The following is a 23,263-nucleotide window of genomic DNA, read 5'->3' on the forward strand; positions in this document are numbered from 1 at the left end:
CACTCACAAGACATTTGACCTAAATGAGAAAAAAAGAAAAAAAAAATCTGCTCAAAAGTACCAAGAAGCAAATGTTCCTATAAACTTTAGCCCATTAAAAACAAAACAGTACAAGAACATTGCTATACTTTTACCCTCATTAACAAAGGTCTAGGAACCTAAAATACTCTTGCTGGACGATTAGGAAATACGGACAAAGAGAATACAATATATTTAGCTAGCACACTGCTAATACACTGACGTCAAAACTACAAATATGCTGCTTTTACAACGTACACAAATCCTGATCACACAACGATTGGGTTGAACTTGCTGATAAAGCTCAAAACTGTGACTAAATCAAGATTTTTTTATTACAGTTTTTATTACCATTAGCTATCGTTACCCTGCTAGCTATTCTAGTTATTTTTTCACCACAGGAAAATACACGTTGCTCGAGATACGGTTTATCCTCAGCATTACCATTTCATGAATCTGATAAATACTTGACCTCAATATGGAATTGTGACTATGAGCCGTCTGACTAGCTATCGGATGCTAAACTAGCTTGTGTTTGCGACAGCTGGAGATTTATCAGATTGATCAGTCATAATCAGATTTTCTAATAAAGTTAGTTGGTTAGCTTTGCGTCAATCTTGACCTATAAAGGCCAAGAGTGACAAAAACACCTCCCTGTAAACGTGTTAGGAAACATATATAGAAGCTAACACTTTTGTTAGCTAGCACACAATGATACAAAACCACTCAGAACTTTAACATTTACCTCAGAAATGTTCGTAAATTATGAGATAAACACTCCCTGTGGGTAGAATCACACTTTATTTGCACTTAGCATCAATTTAAAAAAAGCACTATCTAGACAAAAGTATTGGGACACCTGACATTTCCAGCTATATGAGGTTCTTCCCCAAACTGTTCATTCACAAAGCTGAATGAATCTTCACAAATCTCCACAAGCACTCTCGAACATCTAGTGAAGGACCTTCCCAGAAGAATGGAGGTTACTATAAGAGCAAATTTGGACTAAATATGGAATGGGATAGTTAAAAAGCGCACACAAAATCTTATGATCAGGTGTCCACAAACGTAATAAATTAGCGCGTTAATAACACTTTAACGCAAATAGATTTTAACGGCCCTAATTTTATTCACGCGCGATCAATGCGCCACACATTTCCGTTTGACCATTTTTATTACAAATATAAATAATAAATATAAAAGAGGCCAAAATAAAAAAAATTTTTAAAAAAGAAACACACATTTCTTCACAACATCCTTTCTTTACCCAGAATTAAAAAAAAAAAATAATAATAATAATATTAACCTCCACCGAAAAATATTTTTTAATCACTAAACATTTGCACCAAGTCTCAAATCAAGCACCAAAATCCGCCATGATGAACACATCCGGCAATTAAAACCGTCCGTGTGGAAACATAGCAAAAGTTCAATTCGTTGTCCTGATAATTTACGTCATTTATAACACAATAATTACTAAATAATAATGTCTTTATAATATCTTAAATCCTTTTTTTAATGGGAGAGTACAATGGCAAGTCTGAGAAGATCTCTGCTTTTTCATTCATTTGCAACTTTTGAGCCCTTTTAGCAAGTTTGACCCAAACTGTGTGATCTGTATATATATATATATATGTGTGTGTGTGTGTGTGTGTGTGTGTGTGTGTGTGTGTGTGTGTGTGTGTGTGTGTGTTTGTGTGTGTGTGTGTATTATAAAAGCAGGACATCTGTAGTTATGACAGAACGCAGTTTCAGCCATCAGCGGCAATTTGCGATCGCGTATAGCGCAGCTGTGAAGCCTCATGAATATTTATGCCATCCGACGGCTGTTTTATGCTACAGAAAACACGCACAGGTTTACGACTGCAGTAGCGGCGGCGTGTTCGTTGTCATCTCCAATGACCAATGGCCTCATTAGTATCTGTACATATGGAACAGGGGGACGGCTGGACTCGTCTGATACTGAGCACTGAGACATTAAAATTATGCTGGTGCTCATTAAACAAAGGATATCTGCATCGCACACACACACACACACACACACACACACACACACACACACAACATGTCTTCGGAAACGTCAACCTTTTCAAACAGACGAGGATTACGTCCCTGTATCATCCTGCAACCAAACGGGCGCCAATCACACAAACGTTCTGAATTGATACGTGGAAATGTCGCATTTCAAAATTGTCACCTGATGCGCACACACACACACACACACACACACACACACACACACATAACTTTCATATTGATTTTTATAATGAACACGTGATCCCACAATGATAGCATGCTCGAAGTTTAGATCCAGCCCCAGCTGATTGGGCTCTACTGACACATAAAGCGATGCGGCGAGGCTTTAATCTCACTCTCTCGCATTGTCACCTGTGCACTCTGCAAAAATAAACAGATCAGCTTTCACTCTCGTTTTCTGGTAACTCACACGGAACTCGGTGTCTTATTGCCGAGTTGCGTTCAGGAAATTGTTGCACCACATAATCACACAAAACTTTACAAGCCCCCCAAAAAATTAGCATTCAAACCTAATACACTGTATGGCCAAAAGTATTGGGACACCCGACTTTTCCAGCCATATGTGGTTCTTCCTCAAACTGTTAGCACACAATAGCATAGAATGTCTTTGAATGCTGTATCAAGAAATTTTCCCTTCAATTGAACTAGAAGACCCAAACCTGTTCCAGCATGACAGTACACAAAGCCAGCTACTTGAAGATATGCTTTACATGGATTGGAAGTGTGTGGAGGATCTTGAATGGCCTGCTATATAAAGCTCTGACCTCTAGATTTACAAAATTTAGCACAAATCTCCAAAAAAGCTAGTGGAACGTCATTAAAAAAGAGTGGAGCTTATTATAAAAGTTAACGAGGAGTAAATTATTGAATGGGATGCTCAAAAAAGCACATAGGGTCAGGTGTCCACAAACCTTTGTCCACACAATGTAGATCGGAACGGATAAATGGGTTTGTTAAATGGGCAGAAATCTGGAAAGGAGAAAGAAAAGCAAGTTGGAAAAAAATAAAAAGGACAAAGTCTGTCTCTCAGCGGTAAACAGCTCTTAATCATTGTGGCCTTGCTGCCAGGAAGGATTCATTACCACAGAGATCAGAGAGAGAGCGAGAGAGAGAGAGGCGGAGAGATGGAGAGACGGATAGACAGACAGGTAGAAAAACAATACAAGATGCAGAGAAACACAAAGATAAAGAGAAATACAGACAGATGGAGTGAGTAAAAGAGTGAGACAGAGAGAGAGACGCCTTGGTGTTCCTGTCTTTTACACTTTGTGGGGCCTGAGTTTAACAATATAGAAGGAAGAGGTTAGAAGACACACACACACACACACACACACACACTCAGTAGCACTACAGCACCTTTATTTTTTATTATTAAAAATACACATTAGTAACTAATGCCAATGGATCAGGAGTGTATCCGAAGAACACTGGGTGTGAAGCAGGAATACACACTGGATGAGATGCAAGAAACACACACACACACACACACACACACACACACACACACACACACACACACACACACACACACACACACACACACACACACACACACACTTATTTGCACCTTGAGGCAGTGCAGCATAGCCAATCTAGCTATCTATAATCTTTTCTGGGGAAAAAATTGAGAAAAACCTCACAAACACAAGGAGAAAATAAGAAATATGACTTAGGAAGCAGATATTCATCATATCGAGAACTTTGAGGTGTTAGTTCTCAAGAAAAGAAGGTAGAGGGCAAAAAGAATATAGACGAGGACAAAAAAAGACAGTGGTACGTCCAGTCTTGTAAATGAATTGTGGGATGTGTGTGTGTGTGTGTGTGTGTGTGTGTGTGTGTGTGTGTGTGTGTGTGAATGTGCACGTTGCATAAATTCTGTCCATTCAGAATGAATACAGACACACACATACACACATACAGACATACACACATACACACACAGCGTTCCTGTGATGTGACTGCAGACAGGTAAAGTGGAGCTGCGTAACGAGAGGTTCGCTTAGACCGTGGGCTGCTTTGATATTTCTCTGAAGCTCAGTAGTGCAATTTGTGCAGTAGAGACGAGCTGAAAGACGCCCCAAGTCTCGTCCCTGCGCCGTCTATTAAAAGACCTTATTAACTCGGCATGTAAACTACAGAGCGACAGAGACACACCTCGGCTTGGTGTCTCCGCTCGCTCACATCACACACATCAAAGTAACGCCTAAACAATAACCACCTCCCCCTCACTGTCTGTCTGTCTGTCTGTCTGTCTGTCTGTCTCACTGTCTCACTCTAACATCTAATCATCTGTCTGTCTGTCTCACTGTCTCACTCTATCTTCTAATCATCTGTCTGTCTGTCTCACTCTAACTTCTATTCTAATCATCTGTCTGTCTGTCTGTCTGTCTGTCTGTCTGTCTGTCTCATTTTAACTTGTATTCTAATTATCTGTCTGTCTGTCTCACTCTAACTTATATTCTAATCATCTGTCTGTCTGCTTGTCTGCCTATCTCTGTCTCTCTGTCTCATTTTAACTTGTATTCGAATCATACGCCTGTCTGTCTTACTCAAATTTTTATTCTAATCATCTGTCTGTCTGTCTGTCTCATTTTTGCACTCAAAATTCTATTCTAAGTAAATGTCTGTGTCTCCGTCTTACTCTAACTTGTCTGTCTGTCTGTTTGTCTGTGTCTGTCTCACTGTTTCTTAACTTCTTTTCTAATCACCTGTCTCTCTGTCTGTCTCACTCTAACTTCAATTCTAAGCATCGTTCTTCGTCTCACTTTGACCTTTATTCTCACATTTACTCTACCTATCTGTCTGTCTGTCTATATGTCTGTTGATCTATCTGTCTGTCTGATCTCCTGTATGCTCCTGCTCATCCACTTGATCAGCAATCTCTCTCTCCCTTTCTTTCTGTAATCTTGAGACAGACGAGACATAAAGGACAGAGAGCAGCTCATCTCCCTGTGCTCTTTGTACAGGACACCGAATCTAAACTTGTCAGGCTCTTGAAGGCATTCTAATTAGCGTTCGGGGACGTATGTCTCTCGCTTTTAGAGCGTCCCCAGTGAGACGCAGCTTGGTCACAAAGCAGCTGCAGGTAAAGACATGGAGAGTGGGTCAGATCTCTTTGCCCTGCATGTGTGTGTTTGTGTGTGTATGTTAATGTTAAAGACACTGAGCTTGTAGAACACAGGGTCCAGCTGCAGCCTCGGGCCGAGTCGTTAATTATGATGACACCTAAAGGGGTGATGAATATACCGCAGGATCGTATATCACAATTGTATACTACGCACAGACGCAGTTGGGAGGAAGCGATGCCATGCTGTGTGTTGACAAAATTATGAAAGTGACACCAGCATGTACGTAATGAGGGGTCTCCGGCAGGCACGAGGCCTCGTATACAAAGGCCGCCTGCCGCTCTGAGCCACCGTATTAAAGTGGCACAGGCGCTGTTCCAGAACAGCTGTCCGGATTAATGTTTAATAATAAAACCCTAAGATGGTAGAAAAAACACACCCACAATAGACAATGCCGCGGGCCGTTTTTTGTTGGTCACAAGCCCTACAACTCCACCTCAAACCCCGGATCCGAGACGTATGCGGCCCCCGGATCTGGCCCCGATCCCTGAAGCGAAGTGTGTTGGTTTGTGTTTGTCAAGAAGGGGGCGAGGGGTCCTGGCAAGCCCCTCTTCATTTGGACTCATTCATCGTCGAAGAATGGAGTCGTGCCGAGACTTTCATCTCGAGAATACAAAAAAAAAAATCAAGAAGCCAAAATCAGAAAGAGGTAAAGGATGAAAGGAGGGGAGAAGGAGATTAAGAGCGAAAAGGAGAAGAAGGGAAGATGGTGAGGGGGTAAGAGATGAGGCGACGGCTGAGTGAGGATAATCCTCCAGGGTCTTCGAAGTCGTGGAAAAGGCGAAAAAAAAAACGAAGAGAAGCACGCAGAGAAAAAACAAGAAATAAAAAAAAAAAGAAGAGTAGCGGATTAAATATTAAACTAACCAGTCAGACAGAGGCGCACTTTAAAACTAGAGTCATTACCTATTAAAAATATGCCCTATTAAATACATGAGCGAGAAAAAAAAGATACCACATCCAACTCTTACAACGTGTTATCTTTATCACGAAGTCATAATCAGCTAATCATAGTCCAATAACGCACCTCAGAGCCGAGCTTATCTGAGGGCCCGGTTGTCAGGACTGGAGGACGAGATCTCGGCACGAGCCAATCGAGGAGGAAACGTCTGTATTGTCTCGCTGTGAGAGAGAAGAAAATGCACTTCTATCTGATTATAAAGAAAGCTGATATCCATCGGCAAGGCTGAGCCTCTCGAAATGAGACGGAGAGATTAAGGCCACAAAACTCGTTCCACGCTCTCTCTCACACACACACACACACACACACACACACACACACACACACACACACACACACACACACACGGTTCAATTACAGTCCTCTTGCCACAGGCACTGTGTGAACTCTAGCATGAGATATTATTCGTACACAGGTTTTTTTGTATATATAGTGTAAATATATTACATATTCATATAAACATTGTTTTACCAAATGTATTCGGACACCTGACTGTTTTTTTATTATTCTTTTTTTTTTAATAGCCCTATGTGGTTCTTCCACAAAACACAAAGTTGGAGGCACACCATCGTATAAGACGTCTTCTAATGCTCTAGTAGGATATTTCCCCTTGACTTGAACCAGGAAACCCAAACCTGGTCCAGAATGTGTCCATTTATTGCATCTGGCAGACACCCTAATCCAAAGCAATTTACATGTATCTCATTCATACAACTGAGCAGATATGGGGATAAGGGCCTTGTTCAGGGGCCCAGGAGTGGTAGCTTGGTGTGGCTGTGATTGGATCTCACAACCAGTGAATCTAAAGTCCAATGCCTTAACCACTAAGCTTCCACCTTCAAAGCTTGGACAAAGCTAGTTCCATGAGGATATTCTTTACATGGGTTGGTCTCCCAGTGGTCTCCAGTGGCCTTCTACAGCGCTCTGGCCTCAACCCTACAGAGCACCTTTGAGATGAACTGGAACGCTGACTGCACCTCCTCTTCACCACACCCTCATCTATATCAGCACCTGACTTTACTAACAACATCTCCACAAAATCTAGTGGAACACTATCCCAGAAGAGTGGAAGTTATTATAACAGGAAATAGGAAATCAATATAAAACTGGATGATCCACTTTGTAGTGCTGTCGGTTATGAAAAGCAAATAAACAATGCCGAGATTTAATAATAATTCAGCATGGACTGTAATGTCATAGAAGACAGCAGTCAGAGAAAAAAAAAGGCTTTAATGAACGTCAGAAATTGAACACGATTTCCTACAGTAGTTACGCTCGAAATTGTAGTTTGGTCATTTAAAAAAAGAAAAATCTTGTAATGTTATTGTGTGAACCTCATCAGAAAACGCTGCTAACTCATGAAAAAGTCATCATAGGTGTCTGTGAAAATCAGTCCGCCAGCCTTCCTGGAGATAATAAAGTCTTTTTCTCTCATTCTCTCTCTCTCTCTCTCTCTCTCTCTCTCTCCCCTTTCTTTTTCTCTCTTTCTTCTTTAGTTTTCTCTACATGGATGAGTCATCTCATCTTTTGGGAATGCCTGATGGGTCATCATACACACACACACACACACACACACACACACACTCAAGCATGCTCACACAAGCGTTCGAGTTTCGCTTATGAACTGCAATATAATGACATCTAATGAACATCAAATCAGTTAAACCTCATTTGCTGTTATACATGACCATTAACGAACATGAATAAGTTCATATTTATGATTGTAAGAGCTTCATGAATGCCGGTGTGGTATACAGTGTGGTAAAATCAAAGGCATGTTCACTTTGTCAACAATTTATTCACATTTACATAGAGGTTATAAACGTATCACAGAAAACAGTGATGTTTTACCAAATAAAAAGTATATATTTTCTCCAATCCAATATTTATGCTTATAATAGGTTTGGGAACACCATTTACACTGTAATGGCACTGTAAATGTCAGATGCATGCAATACATTTAATATGCATGCATATAAAAGGTTTATAAAAAAACCACAATGTAGCAACACAGACATATATATGTAGTTCATTTAGTATCAGATCAATGTAATATCTTTTATATGTATTGTATGTTTATGAACACCACAATACTTTAATTCGGGATATATGCAGTTTAACTAATACATATGCTTTCAAAGGTTTATGAACACCATTCACAATGCAATGGCACTGTTATGTCAGATATGACTTTTTTTTATATTTATGCTAATAAGAGGTTTATAAACACCAAACACAATGTAACAACAGTGTATTGTGAAGACTATATATCTTATCTCTCAATGAAATAAATCATTCACTGTGTATAAGAGCTTATAAGGGTTTTATGAACACCAGCTTAATTTATCTCACACAAGTTTTGAAATAAGCCTTTATAAATATTAGATGAGTACAAAATATTTGTTCAGTAAAAAACACCCAGAATGTCATATATAACGTAACTATTGCTAGTACAATTAGACGCATATGGCCAGTTCCAGCACACGTTCTGTAATTGTAGCATATTTGTCAAGCTGATGATGAATGACAATGAAGACACAGTTCTGTGGATCAATAAAGGCAGCTAACATTAACACCGGCCCAATTAAAGGGTCAGGGTCACGATTGCAGTCAAGGTCGAGCCCCTGAGGCGAAGGTCAAAGGTAACAGGGCAGACGGGAGTATAGATCAGAGGGGGAAGTGACCTGACTACCGGACACATGGTCCACATGGGAACCCGTTCTAATGAGCTGGGAAAGAAGCTGAGCGGTGGCCATGTTGGATTCAAGACAGCAAGGACGCAAAACAATGAGGCTTCATTCACATAAATTATATTATGTACAGGAAAGAAAAGCACAAATAAAGGGTTTTGTGCTGCACCTCAGAGGTTTGTGTAATTTGTAGCTATTTAGCCTAAGCTAGGTAGAACCTTGCCTGCTAAAGTTGTAAATGTTTGCTAGCTACAACAGCAAACTGATTGGGATTGAACAGCCGACTGCAGTAATATACGCTCCGCTCCAGAGTCCCGCCCAGTCCTTGCCGACTACGTTGCTCCACCCCCAGGTTTCTCCAAAGTGTTAGCCTGGCTCCTGGGTTTTGCTGACAACTTCAGCAAAACCCAGACCTTCGCAGAGGGTGTGGATCCGTCTCAGACCTCCGCAAAAAGCGTCACTCCGCCTCATCACATCGGCCAGAAAGTGCTTGGGGCAGCCACCTGGAGGCTCGCTCCACGCTACATTCGGCCTTTCCTGACCTCCAAGGCGTTCCGGTGGCAGTTCGCCTCGAGCCCAGCTGTGCCCGTCGCTGGCACTTGACTTTCCTTGTGCCCCAGGATTTTTGTGCCTGTCCAGTGCTCTAATCACTAACTATATTAGTAGTAGGTTGGATACTTAAAACTTGTATTACTGATCAATCGACCACTTGATTAAATGATTGATTGAAATTTGTTGCCAGATCTTTACTGTTTTTTAGCAGCTTTCTTAGCCATGACAATCGTAAAAAAGCGAAGCACAGCACTTATTCTTACTCAGCACTTCGAGAATAAAAAAAAAGAAAGAAAAAAATGCCAAAAGCATTACGCTGCAGTTTGGGGGGAAAAGAAAAATCAAGCACGAGGAACAACATCCGAATCAGAGGATTTGTGTGTGGCCTCCACTCCAGGATATTGCACAGCAAATAAATAAATAAAAAGATCCACACTGCATCGAAAGTGAACAGATAACAAGGCCTTGTGTCTGTTTTTTTTCCTTCTTCTTCCTCCAAACCATTTCCACCATTCAGCATTGATGTGTAGCAAATGACACATTTCATACCGCACTCCAATTAGAGGCAACTAGACCTGCGAGCTGCGCTTTAAAAAGCTGCAAAAGAGGGAAAAAATATTCTGTGTACGTGAGAGGATTACAAAGTATGTATTCTCTCTCTCTCTTTCTCTCTCTCTTTCTCTCTCTCTCTGGTGTTTTTCTATTGGTGATAATCACATGCACACATGCAGAAGTGTCCTGTTAAACCCTCAGTAATGACCCTATTTACACTTGTTGCCAGATTAATCAAATCTTTTGCTCTGGAGCCTCAGGTTTCCGGATGGGAAGATGAGGGCAACAGGGCTGGTGTTCAGCTAAATGCCGTAATTTGGGTTTGTGTCCTTGTTGAGCCGATTTTTCAAATTGAAAATGGTGTAATGGCCATCCGTCCATTCATCAATCAATCCGTCTGTCATCATCTGTCTTTCCATCCATTCGTCCAATAATCTGTCTGTCAATCCATCTGCTACCCATCCATCGATCTATCCATTCATCCATCCATCTGTCACACATTCATTTATCCATTCCCCCATCCATCCGTCTCTCATCCATTTATTCATTTATCCGTCTGTCCAAAACCCATTCATCCATCTGTTCATTCGTTCATCCATCAATCGATCTGTCTGTTCATTTGTTCATCTGTCTATCTGTCTGTCCATCCAACTGTCTCTCACCCATCTATACATTAATCTGTCTTTCCCTCCATTCATCCATTATTCTGTCTGTCCATCCAACTGTTACCCATCCATCCATCCATCCATCCATCCATCCATCCATCCATCCATCTATCCATCCATCCATCCATCCATCCATCCTTCTGTCTGCTACTTATCCACTCATCCATCTGTCTGTCTGTCTGTCAATCCATCCATCCAACCATTCATCCATCCATCCATCCATCTAAAAACTTTCCCATTCAAATTTAAATGTAAATCTTTTCTTGCTAGCCAAGTTAGCACTTTTGACTGAATTTTTGCTTAAAGTACTTTCCCCTCTCTCTCTTTCTCTCTTTTTTCTCTCTTCCTATCTCTCGTTTAGCGTTAATAGCTCGAAATAGAGTGCGCCTTCAGGACCATCATCCCATGAAATAAAACCACGTTTTGTCCGTTCTTTCTGGCTGCACCTCTTGATGGGACTTTAGACGCAACGCGAGAGAGAAGACGAGCAGAGACAGTGGCACAACTTCCTTTTTCCCACTCTAGATCCACTCATCCATGTCCATTCCTTAAGATCGGTGCTTATAGGGACGCACACATTCAGCGACGACGGATGGTTTCTGCCTCTCTGATCGACTGTTAAAAGTTATTCGCCTTTCAGTTCACCCCGAGTCGTTCCACTTTTATTACACATTAACACTTTGATAGGGAAAAAGTTGGACATTTCAGTGATCAGCAGCCAGAGATTTTTGGTAAATGCAAATTTAGTCTTAGTGCCAGTCTTGGGATGAGGTGCAAATAAATGTGGAATCTTTGTGTGTCGAAACGACTCAGCATTAGTGTTGCTAGTTAACACTAGCAAAGAAATTTTTTTTCAATCGATCAATTAATTACATTATAATTAAAATTAATGGAAAAAAGTAATTATAAATGTATTGTTTTATGAATTCGTTTTTTTAGGGAAAACTATAAGAAAATTATAAATAAAAACTATATTCATTACATTGCATTTTAGATAAACAATTTAGTATATATGCAATATCATATATAATTGCAAAACATATATAAATCAAATTGAATTTACTATAAAATAGAAATCTTGGATTCATTTTTTTGTTTCTTTGGCTGAAAGGAGTGAAACCTGCTGTGGTTTTCTTCTTTTGTAGCTTGACTGCCTCATGATTTAGCCGTATGGTGAATTCTGCTTTTCAGCTCATTATGGTTGTAACGAGTGCTTATTTGAATTGCCGCAATCTTCTTGGAGCCATCTATCTTCTGAACATTTCGTAACATTTCCACCCTCTAAACTGCAGCTTACTTTTTTTATTTTTATTATTTTGTGTAGGTGTGAGTGAGTAAACTGAAGTGACAATTCCTGGTAATAGGAACTTTCTGAACTCCAACAAAAACCAGCCCCTCAGGCACCAAAGTTTTCAAAGAAATAGAATGTCCTTCAACATCCTTTCAATCCAAGAGCTTCTGCGGCTTTTAAACCAGTCAAGAATAAACTAGGCTCGTCTGCGTCAACATCAGAAACATCTTTGCTTATACAGCTGTTCAAAGATGTGCATCGGAAAAAAGTCCTTTTACTCAGGCACCTTTTGTAGACCACACTAAACAACATGCTGTACTTTTAGATTTTAGAGTATAACTCGTTTATTATTTTTTATATTGTGGATCAACACTACAATATCAATGCGGTCATATTATAATGCGTTTCCAGCATAAGTCAGTAACATTATCATTACAGTATAAAAAGACAAAAGTTTGTGAACACCTGAGCACAAGATCAGTATATGCTTCTTGAACATTCCATTTCCCATTTAATCCTCATTTGCTCTTATAATAATTTCCACTCTTCAGGAAAGACGTTCCACAAGATATTGTGGGGATTTGTGCTCACTAGGGTGTTAGTAAGATCCGGTACTGATGTAGGTCCCACACCAATTCCTGAGGTAAAGTCAGCATTCATTATTAATAGGGTTGAGATCAGAGCTCTATAGCAAGAGATCTTCCACTCCAAACTGTATAAAGCGTATCTTCATGGAGCTGGCTTTGTGCACAATGGCATTGACGGCATGACGTGGTCAATATCATTGATTATCATTGATGACAAGATTAACACTCATCTATCTATCTATCTATCTATCTATCTATCTATCTATCTATCTATCTATCTATCTATCTATCTATCTATCTAGCTAGCTAGCTAGCTAGCTAATATATATGTATGTATATATGAGAGTGAGCAAGTTATGACTGTGTTCCTTATGACTGCGTGTGTGTGTGTGTGTTTGTGTGTCTGATTTGTATGTGTGCACACTTCATTGTTAAGTAGGGATACTTGTGTAGGTGTAGTAGATTGGATTGGTTTGTAATACTCCTAATGGAATGGATGGGAAGGTCACATTGCCGGTCATCTTTAAAGGGCTCAGGAGGAAAAAAAAAAAAAAGACGACTAGGAATCAATATACTCGGGCAGGTGAGAGAGAGAGACGAGAAATAGCGGCGGAGAAATAAAGAGTGAAAACTGCATCTCAATATATATAACGGCGACGAGTCACCTTTTCAACCCATAGATCAACCTTTCAGCAAGCCACTCAGCTCGCCACAAACATCCTGGATTTATAGCAGTGCTGAAATGTAGCTACATAAACAGAAACACACACACACACACACACACACACCAGAAGACTATCGGATGCCTGTCTTTTTTTCAGGGATGCTTTATTATCCAACAGCGCAGTTAAAAAGCACTTTACGTGCGAGTGTGTAGATCGAGGTTGAGAGAAAAAGTGAGAGAGCGAGACAGACACATGCTCGCACTCAAACGCCGGTTCATTATCGGACGGACAAGCCAGGAAAAAAAACCCCAGCAAACTCTGGTGAAATATATCTGTTTGGATCGATCGTGGCCCACAGAAGGTGTGGAAACAGATGCTTGAGCAACCGAAACACGGTGGATAACCTTTCAGTAATACACAGTCATTTTTTTTCCCTCTTACTTCCTGTATTACTTTTCCACCTCACGTCGCTCTCCGGAAACCTAAACGAAGAACTGAAATCTCTTTTTTTCATCTTCATGGGTCGATGCTCTTGTATTATATCATTGTTATCTAATCTAAAGCACATTCGAAGCCCAATAATGATTCTTTACTACTACAAACCTGTGATAAAATGGAGTGAATTAGCATTTGAAAGTTGATAAGTTACGCTCAATTACAGCATCTTTGTTCATCTTTACTGCTCTTATACGTACCACCAGTTATGCCAACACAAATTGCATTTTATATCTATCTGTAGCTATTTCTCAGAAGCTCCAAATTGTAACAGTAACACAATAAAAAACACAGGTTAGGACTTTTCTGACCCTGTGACACTGGAGACTCCTTCCCTAGACATCTTTGCATAAGATACTGGAAGACCCTGGGTAGATCGTTACCATGGAAGCAGTAATATATTAAAAAGGGTGACTGATTTTCTTTAAAAAGAGAATATTACCTGTCAGATTTGCTGACAAAAAAATGAATACATTTTATTTCTGACCAATCAGAAACAAATTTTTAATGTGGTATAAATAATGTTATATTATGGTGACTCTGAATACTCATTTCTGATTGGCTGGCTGGTACCTATGATCACAAATGTAACCATCAGTGCCTAATAACCAGTTGTAACCATAGTAACATACAGATGCTGTCGCATACAGCGTGAGACGTTTTCTAAAGACGTGTCTTGTAACTTATATGGTGAATATGGTGATTTCGATGAATAGCAGTGGTGGCTGAAGTACACAAATGTACACAAACTTATGTGAAAAGACTCTAACGTTACTCTTAACACACCGATCTATTGACAGAATAATAATAATGAGTCAAACACTGAATGATTTCTATTTAAACTACAGAAAAATCATGCAAATGAGGTCACGTGTGTTGTGTTCGAGTCTGGAGTTTCTTCATCATTTATTCCTCTCTAAATGTTCTGCTTGATGTTGAACTGATGCTGAACTTTATGTTGGTGATCAGTAGATACACAAAGTGCCGATCAAAACAAGTTCTAAACAGAGCGCACGCTCGATCCTGATTGGTGGATTGCTGCGTGTTTGAACGGTTTTATTTTATCCTCATAAATAAAAAACTGATTTTGCAAAATGTAGTTGTGTAAAAAAAGGAAGATATTTTACTTTGAAATGTAGTGAAGTTAAAATAAAAGTCTCCCCAAATGTAAATACTTCAGTGAAGTAAAGATAAAAAAAAAGCTACTTAAACAGAGTAACGATTTATATTTACTTCCGAATTGTCCACCACTGATTAATGGGTTGAGAAACAAGATCTAGACGTGGCACAGATGCACCGACAATCTTTATCTCTATTTAGTCACTATTTCTTAAAATGTCACTGCTTCGCAACAGGTGTTTAATCGCCTCCATGGCGTGCATTAAATCCGTATAACACACACCTAGCTGTAGACTATCCCTTACTTAATCTGAACAAATGAATTTAAGGATATCCACATAACCGGAATTTACTACTTAAATTAGATTCTGAGCAAACTCTTCTTTTTTTCCCCTTAACCACTGTGTCCCTTTGCAGCACTTGGGGAAAATGCGACTTTCTGTTTCCTACTAGAAGCCCCACTGCTTCCACCACAGTGTGTTGAATGTCTCATTAAAACTCTGCAGATTTCACAGCAACGCTACATATCTCTCCGGGAAGATTGCCTGAGTTGCCCCCCTTTTTTTGACTTTGACACTCAGAAGTTCTCAGCCTCCCTCCTGGACGACATTGGCCATCAAGCCAGAAATGGTTACGGAAAAAAAAAAAAAAAAGACATCATGTCTGCGTTTTTCTCCGGATCATCGTAATTCCACTCTTCGCACCTGGATCAATTATGCATGTGCTCTGGTGATAGGAGGAAATGATGTGGAGCTGGGAGAGGTGTGGGGCAGGAGGGAGAGAAAGAGAAACTGGGAGTCTGCCAGAGAGTGAAGAGCACTTTACTAAAACAATAAGAGCAGCCGTTAACCCCGATGCCCCAGGCCACGTGAAACAGAGGGCGATATTAATTAATGTGCCAACAGGAAGCAGTCGTGGAGTGGAGCCCGTGGCTGATAGAGGAGCGCAAATCGGTGCAGAGTGCTTACTGAAGTGGATGTTGGTTTAAGGTTAAATACGTCCTGATGGCAACGGGAATTATTTGCGGGGTAAAAGGATTAAGGTTGACGATGCAGGAGGGGAAAAAAAACGAAGGAAAAGGCTAAAGGAACTGTTTCGGTGTACGTCGTTTCAGTCTGCCATTTTTTTTAGAACCAATTTAACTTCAAAAAGCGTGAACTGGCCCCCGAGCTGGAACTAGCGCTGATTCAAAAATCCCGAAATGCCTGACGCATTGTTAGCGAGTGTTTTTCAAGGGTTATGTTTCCTCCAAATGTTTCATTTGCATATGTATGAAAAATATAAGTTTTTTCTTTTTCTTTTTTTTTTTTTACGACTCACAGCTCCAGAGGGCTCCATCTGTTTTTACGGAGACGGAATACAGACTAAACGATGTGCTTCCTTCAAGCCGCTCTCACACAAACACACCAAGCTCGTTCTCATTAGTGTCGTTTTGCTAATGCTCTATTGTGCTCCTGGTAAATAGATCTTAGCCATACAGCAGTTACATCATTTATGAGAAGGTGTCACCCCATGGTGTGTGGAAGAAGCAGAAGCTGCAGCAGTACCATTGATCTGTCAATGTGTAAGTTATTCTATAATACATTTTACATATATATTAGTGTCGTGTTTTTCAACAAAGGAGAGGAGACACGTTTAACATGTTAGCTCAGCAGATTCAACTTTTCAACTCCATTTTCCCTCGTCTACAGTTCTTCCTTGTTCAAGGCCTTGACTCCTCCCAGCCTTTTAAAGAGCCCCATATCAAGCACAGAATAAACACATAATACTCACATCACAAATATGCTGTCAAAATTAACGTGTTAATAACGCAAATTCATTTTTATTGAATTTATAATTTAATTGGTGGGTTTTTGTTAAATGTGAGCCAAAATCATCACAATTTAAAGAACCAAAGACTTAAACTACTTTCAGTCTGTGTGCATTGAATTTGTTTAATACACAAGTTTCACAATTCGAGTTGAATTACTGAAATAAATGAACTTTTCCATGACATTCTAATTTATTGAGATGCACCTGTATATATACACACACACATATCAGTTTCAGAATAGTCCCCTTGCACACCAATACAGCGCTCTCAATGTTCCTGCCACTCCTGGAATGTGTCCTACAAGTCTTATTTTCAAAGAGTCTCCACAATTATGTAAAAATGATTACCTTTGAGCTGGATCTTTATCTTCGGGAACAGGGAAAAGTCTAATGGAGCCAAATCTGGCGAGTATTGCACGTTTGCTCTTCGTTCTAACATGCTGTCCATGATGAAATCACAGACGTGGTAGCACACATGGTCGGAACAGCACCGGTTGATGCTAACTGCATTTCACTGGCCCTGTACTCTGCACAATGACAATAAAGTTAAATCCAATCTAACCTAATCTAATCTATTAACACTTATACAAGTGCTAGTTGATTACAGTTTCAGAAGTCTTAACCCTGTCCAAATTGAGAAAAACTGTTTTGTTGAAACAAATACAAATAAAAATTTAGACAGGATGCTGGAAAAAACTGTCATTGTTGTTGAAGTTTGATTGTTTGGTATGTGTCCTTTATGCACTGGCTATCTCAGTCTTTCAGATGTCTTCCACACAATATAAGGAATGTGTTTTCAGTCTCAAGAACTAAATATTAACCATAAAAGAACCATTTACTATCACAAGATCTCCAGGGACTATTATCTTTGCTCTGAGACGCTAATGCATAAGGAATGTTTGGTAGCTATTTAGATTCCCACCTTATAGATTCTGTAGCACAATATACAATTCAATCCTAGCCATGCAGTACGGTTATTAGAGGCTCGTCCTCTAGAACTCACCCCTGGCAGATTTTTCTTCATGTGACATTAATTCCTTATGACTGATCCATAGTGCTGCAGCCCAATCTTCCCAATGGCCATTCTGGAGACTAGCTGAAACCCCAGGCAAAACCAAATGCACAAAGGCACCACATCTTTCAATGTTAAAAATACCAAAGTTTGACTCTAAAATGATGAACCGACTGGCATTAAAGGATAATTGGATAATCATACAGTATAGTTTAATAAAAATATATCACCATTCGTTTTCATCTTTATGCTGAGACGCCATTGACAGAGGGGTGGGTTGTTTATTATTCAGGGGTAGACGTCCTGCATTTCCTCCAGCAAAGCCTTAGGATATTTTGTCTTATACTGATTGCAAGTCCACCCTATGACGTCAGTGGTCCCTCTCTGACTTCCTGTGGATTCCCATTTTAGATTTTGATACATCTTCCTTGCCCAAAAGGCATATAAATAAACACACCCACTCCTCGAGTCTTGAGTTGAGTGCCAAGTGCCAAGGTCACTACCCTTGGAGCCAAGTCACAAGCGACAGTTAAGCAGCATGACTTGTCGATGTACCATCTCCCAGGTGGTGAAATTAACTTACTCTTACTGTCCAAACACCTACATCCCACACAGGATTTAATCACTGACAGAATAACCATCTTTTCACTAAACATCTAAGGAACTAAACACTGTGTCTATGTATCCATATCGTGGATTCATCTCTAGAGTCCCAGTCTAGACCCCTAGTCCAACCAGACTACTGATGAAGTACTAGAATTTTGTCTGCCCAATAACAATAACAATGCCTCATGTGAGCTAACAAGTGCAATCAAGACACCCTGACAAGTCAGCGTTGTGTAGTGAAGCATGAGACAGCAATCAGCAGGCTGTGCTCCAAACCACAGGCTGAAACTGAAACAGTGATAACGACAAAAAACAAAACCATTTCAAGCCAAATCAAGAGCCAAATGGCTATGGTCACTCTCCAATGCTTCCATTAAAACCAAGAGTTAGCAAAATCGGAGTAAGACATGCTTCTAACCAGGCAATGGAGTGCTTGAAGGTTAAAGAAGCTAGCTTCCTCATAGGCAAAAGTAGAAAATTCACTTTCCAAATCACCACTGTATTAACTTTTCACTGACATGACTGCTTCACGAAGAACGCAAACATCGCAATGTCCTTGAAGCTCAATTTCGGGGGATGCTGAGGCAATTCGCAGCGAATGCATCTTCGCAATCTCCATCCACGACAGCTCGATTTGCAGTCCTTAACCGAAAGAGGCATTTCTTCAAGAATTTTAAACGCCATATATGACCCAGAACCGCAGCTCTGAAGGAACTGTTCTTCCCAGATATGACAGGCTGAGGGGTTCGAGTTAGATTTATGCAGCGGTATGTGCTGTCAAATCTTTCAACACAGTTTCAGTGCGTCTCTTTCCCCTCGACTTCCCTGAGAGGCATCAATAAGCAGCATCAACGGCCCCTCTGCGGCCATGAAGCGCACCTAAACTCCTTTGACAACTGCTTCTCAGAGTTTTCGCTTCGATTTATCAGCTTAAAGCCGGTGCTAGAAAGGGCAGCACATCTTATTTTTGGTCTCAGGAGACCTCCGTGTCAGAGGGAGAGAGAGACAGACAAGGGGAAGAAGGAGAGAAAGATTTTCAACTCAATACCTTCTTTTCTTTCTAATGGCTTTTAAACTAATCAAACTGTTTTCATTGTTAGATGGCAAAAGTTTATTAAGTAATCGAATCCAAATACTCAGAATGAAATATATATATATATATATATATATATATATATATATATATATATATATATATATATATATATATATATATATATATAGAGTGGTCGCTTAGTGGTTAAGGCATTAGATTTTGGCATCCAAAGGTCACAAAGACTCCCAGCCACACCAAGTTGCCCTCCTGGGCACCTGATCAAGGGCCTTAAGCACAACCCTTAACCCCATAGCTGCTCAGTTGTAACAACATGTAAGTTGCTCTGGATAAAGGCGGCAAAACTGCCTAAATGCCAAATCTTAAACTTTTGTTCTGAAGGTCTAGAGTTTAAATCCCAGCACCACCAATGTGCCACTTCTCGAATCTTGAGTAAGGCCCTTAACCCCCAACTGTTGTATAATTGAGGTAATTGGAATCACTCTTGATAAGGTCTTTTGCCAAATGCCAAAAATGTAGAACATCTTTGACTTGCATTCACATCCACCTTTTATTGTATTACATGACACAGATTTGGGGATGTTTTCTGTAAAAAGATGATTATGTAACATTTCTAGAAGGAGTCTCCATTGTCAGAGATTATCATAGGATAAAAGTGTTTTTCTGACATTAGAAGAGTCTGCATTTTACACTGAAACACAACAAACTGTGACCGTTTCCTGATTAAAGTCTAGGTAGAGGAAACTGAAGCAGCCAAAAAGAAAGACTGTTAATAGCTCATATGACGTATCAGATAACCGATGTTTTTTGCATAAACAGATTTTTTATTTAGATTTTTTATAAAAGTACAATGTGTTGTTTGTTAATGGATATAAAAAAAAGTGTAAGTGCTGGACAGTTGCTGTGCTATAAGACGAATAAAACACATCGGCATGTGCCGTTATTGGAAAAGGATTTCGTTCGGCGCGCTACCAGGAACCCTGCATCATCACACCACCCACTCGTTGATTATTTTCCTATAATAGCATTACCGTTTCTTCCTTTGATGCTCAGTTTTCCTTTTCTTTTTCACATTCTGATGTAGTGTAGTACTTATAAATGCTCTATTGATATATTCGAGCTGTCTGCTTCTATACAATAGTGTCCACACACACACACACACACACACACACACATACACGCACTGACCTACGCTCAGAGAAAGACAGACTCGCATCGCACTTAAGTGAAGTAGGCCGCGGTCTCTAATGAAAAGCCTGTCACATGTATCAGTGCACTAAAGCAAGCCACAGCATTTCTCTCACACCTCTATAATTACCGATTCGTGTGTGTGCTGAAATGAAGTACATAATCTTTTGAGAAAGAGGGTGTGGCAGAGATAAAAAGTCCTTGTAAAGCCAGAGCTTGGGATGCGCAATGGACTGAGAGAGAGAGAGAGAGAGAGAGAGAGAGAGAGAGAGAGAGAGAGAGAGAGAGAGAGAGAGAATTTTTCTGTATGTTAATGTGCCTAAGCCAGTGAGGGGTCGAGGGAAGAAAAAAATATTCGATCAGTCGAGGCTTTGTAATTCTCTCGATCTGGATTCTGCATGAACATACAAAAGTGGCCATTGAATGAGTTTAAATCTGGAACTCAATGTAAAAATGGCAACAAAAAAATCCATATTCCTGAATTTTGTGGAAAATACAAGTGACTGAAGTCCAGTCTAATTCAATAAATTTTTATTTGTGCACTTTTAACAATGGGCATTGTATCAAAACAGCATTTATAAAAATGTAAAGGTTAAAAAAACAACGTATAAGTTTGTTCCTGATATTTATACGTTTATCACTAATGAGCCACCCAGTGGCAACTGTGGCAAGGAAAAACTCCCTGATGGCAAAAATCTTGCAGCAATTTGAGCTACAGGAGTTCGTCTGTTCAAATCACGGCCAGTCTTCACTCGGCAAGTGCATAAATAAAAATCAGCCGCCCATGACCCTGTCGCCAGTTCACCACTGTTCCTTCCTTGGAGCACTTTTGATAGATACTGACCACTGAAGATCAGGAACATCCCACAAGAGCTGCAGATTCTCTAACCCGGTCTATCCCAATTTGGCCCTTGTCAAACTCGCAGAACTTGAACTAGCCCATTTTTTCTGCTTTGAACACATCAACATTAGGGACGAAATGTTCACGTGCTGCCTACTATTTCCCACTCACAAACACTTATTCACTTGACCTCTCAGTGGTCATAAAGTTATGCCTGATTAGTGTGCATGCGTCACTATACGCACTACATCGGATATAACGCGGTGGTGATGCAGTATCTACTTTACGTTGGCGTAGTGACCTCTTTACGCAATTTTATTGATTTATTGATCTATTTATTTCCAGAACATATTAGTTCATAATTTGGATTTAATCCATAATAATTCATATAATGATAAGCAGTTCGATTATAAGAGAGAATATTTAATTAAAGCGCCTGTTTTTAAATCAATCGAGTCATTTGGCTGAAATTATGAAACCTATTTTGGTTTGGAAGTACAGTGTAGAGCAGGTTTACATTTTAAATAAATTTGTTTGTACATTTCAAACCAATATTGGTCACATACACATTCATACAGAGTACATGTGGTGAAATTATTGTTATGACTGTCCAACATATAAACATGTAAATAGAAATAGAATATATATATATATATATATATATATATATATATATATATATATATATATATATATATATATATAAAAGAAAGAAAGAAAGAAAGACAGAAAGAAAGAAAAATAAAGAATAAAAAGTATATAAAAGTATTAAGTGTAACTATAAAGTATAAAATATATATATATATATATATATATATATATATATATATATATATATATATATATATATATATAAATTAAACAGAAAGAATGTTTATAGACAGACGTTGTCATTTCAACATTGTAAAAAAGAAATAAGAAAAGGGAAATAAAGGATTAATAAACCAATGATTCGTCATGACACCTAAAATCAACGACGAAATCGAATCCAATCAAATGGCGAAGTCCATGGGGGGATTCCCAACCCCACCAGAGACTATAGGCACACCCCTTCATACACTTTGTAACACAGAATGCATACACACGTGAACAATAAAACACACACACACACACACACACACACACACACACACACACACACACACACACACACACACACGCACACACACATGCACACCTTTACCCGACTTCTCCCCAGGCATTTCTGTCTGGAGAACAGAATGAGTGACCCAATTGTAAAGAAGCCTATTTTCTAGCTCCTGCCGCAGTGCTGCTCAGGTCGTTCCCCAGAGACTCAGGCGAGCGCTGTGATTGGCCGAGAGAGACTCACCTGCAGTGTGTCCTCTACAGATACACTAACATCTGTCGACTAAGGCCAATAAATCAGAGAGAGAGCGAGAGAAAGTGAGAGAGAGAGAGAGAGAGAGAGAGAGAGAGAGAGAGAGAGAGAGAGAGAGAGAGAGGCTGAGAGGTTTCTGAGTGTTCCCGCAATTCCAAAACTCTGCGATATTCAAGGAACAAAAGACCTTATGTACTTTAGAGTCGGCTGCAGAAATGTCGGCACCTTTCAAGGGAATGGATGGAAAAGAATAAAAAAAATATATATACACTCTTCAAAGAAAAACAGCAGATATTTAGGGGTTCTTCCGAGAGTTCAATATTAGTCCTGTCTGGGTTATTTTCTTAACACAACTAGAGTATTTACCTACAGATATGCTCATTGGCTTGGATTGATATTGTGTAAATCCACCTCTTAATAGCGCCATTATGACACAAAGGCTATAAAAACTATCAATATTAAACATACAATATAACAGAGTGCGGCATCACAGACAGGAGTTTCAATGTGTGAATGAATGCCATTACTAAACCCAATAAACACAATTCAACAAGCCTCCTTTCACTGTAAAGCATATTAAATAATGGACTGTAATGCTCAGGTAATGCATATAAATAAATAAATAAATACGTTTTTTTGGGGGGGTCCGAATAA

General features: G+C 39.6%; 1 protein-coding gene across 1 annotated transcript in view; it reads right to left on the reverse strand.

Moving 5' to 3' along the window:
• Window positions 1-23,263, reverse strand: part of plxna4 (plexin A4) — a 317,143-nt gene that overhangs the window by 227,738 nt on the left and 66,142 nt on the right.

This window comes from Silurus meridionalis, chromosome 18 (assembly GCF_014805685.1).
Source record: "Silurus meridionalis isolate SWU-2019-XX chromosome 18, ASM1480568v1, whole genome shotgun sequence".
NCBI classification, from domain to species: Eukaryota; Metazoa; Chordata; class Actinopteri; order Siluriformes; family Siluridae; genus Silurus; species Silurus meridionalis.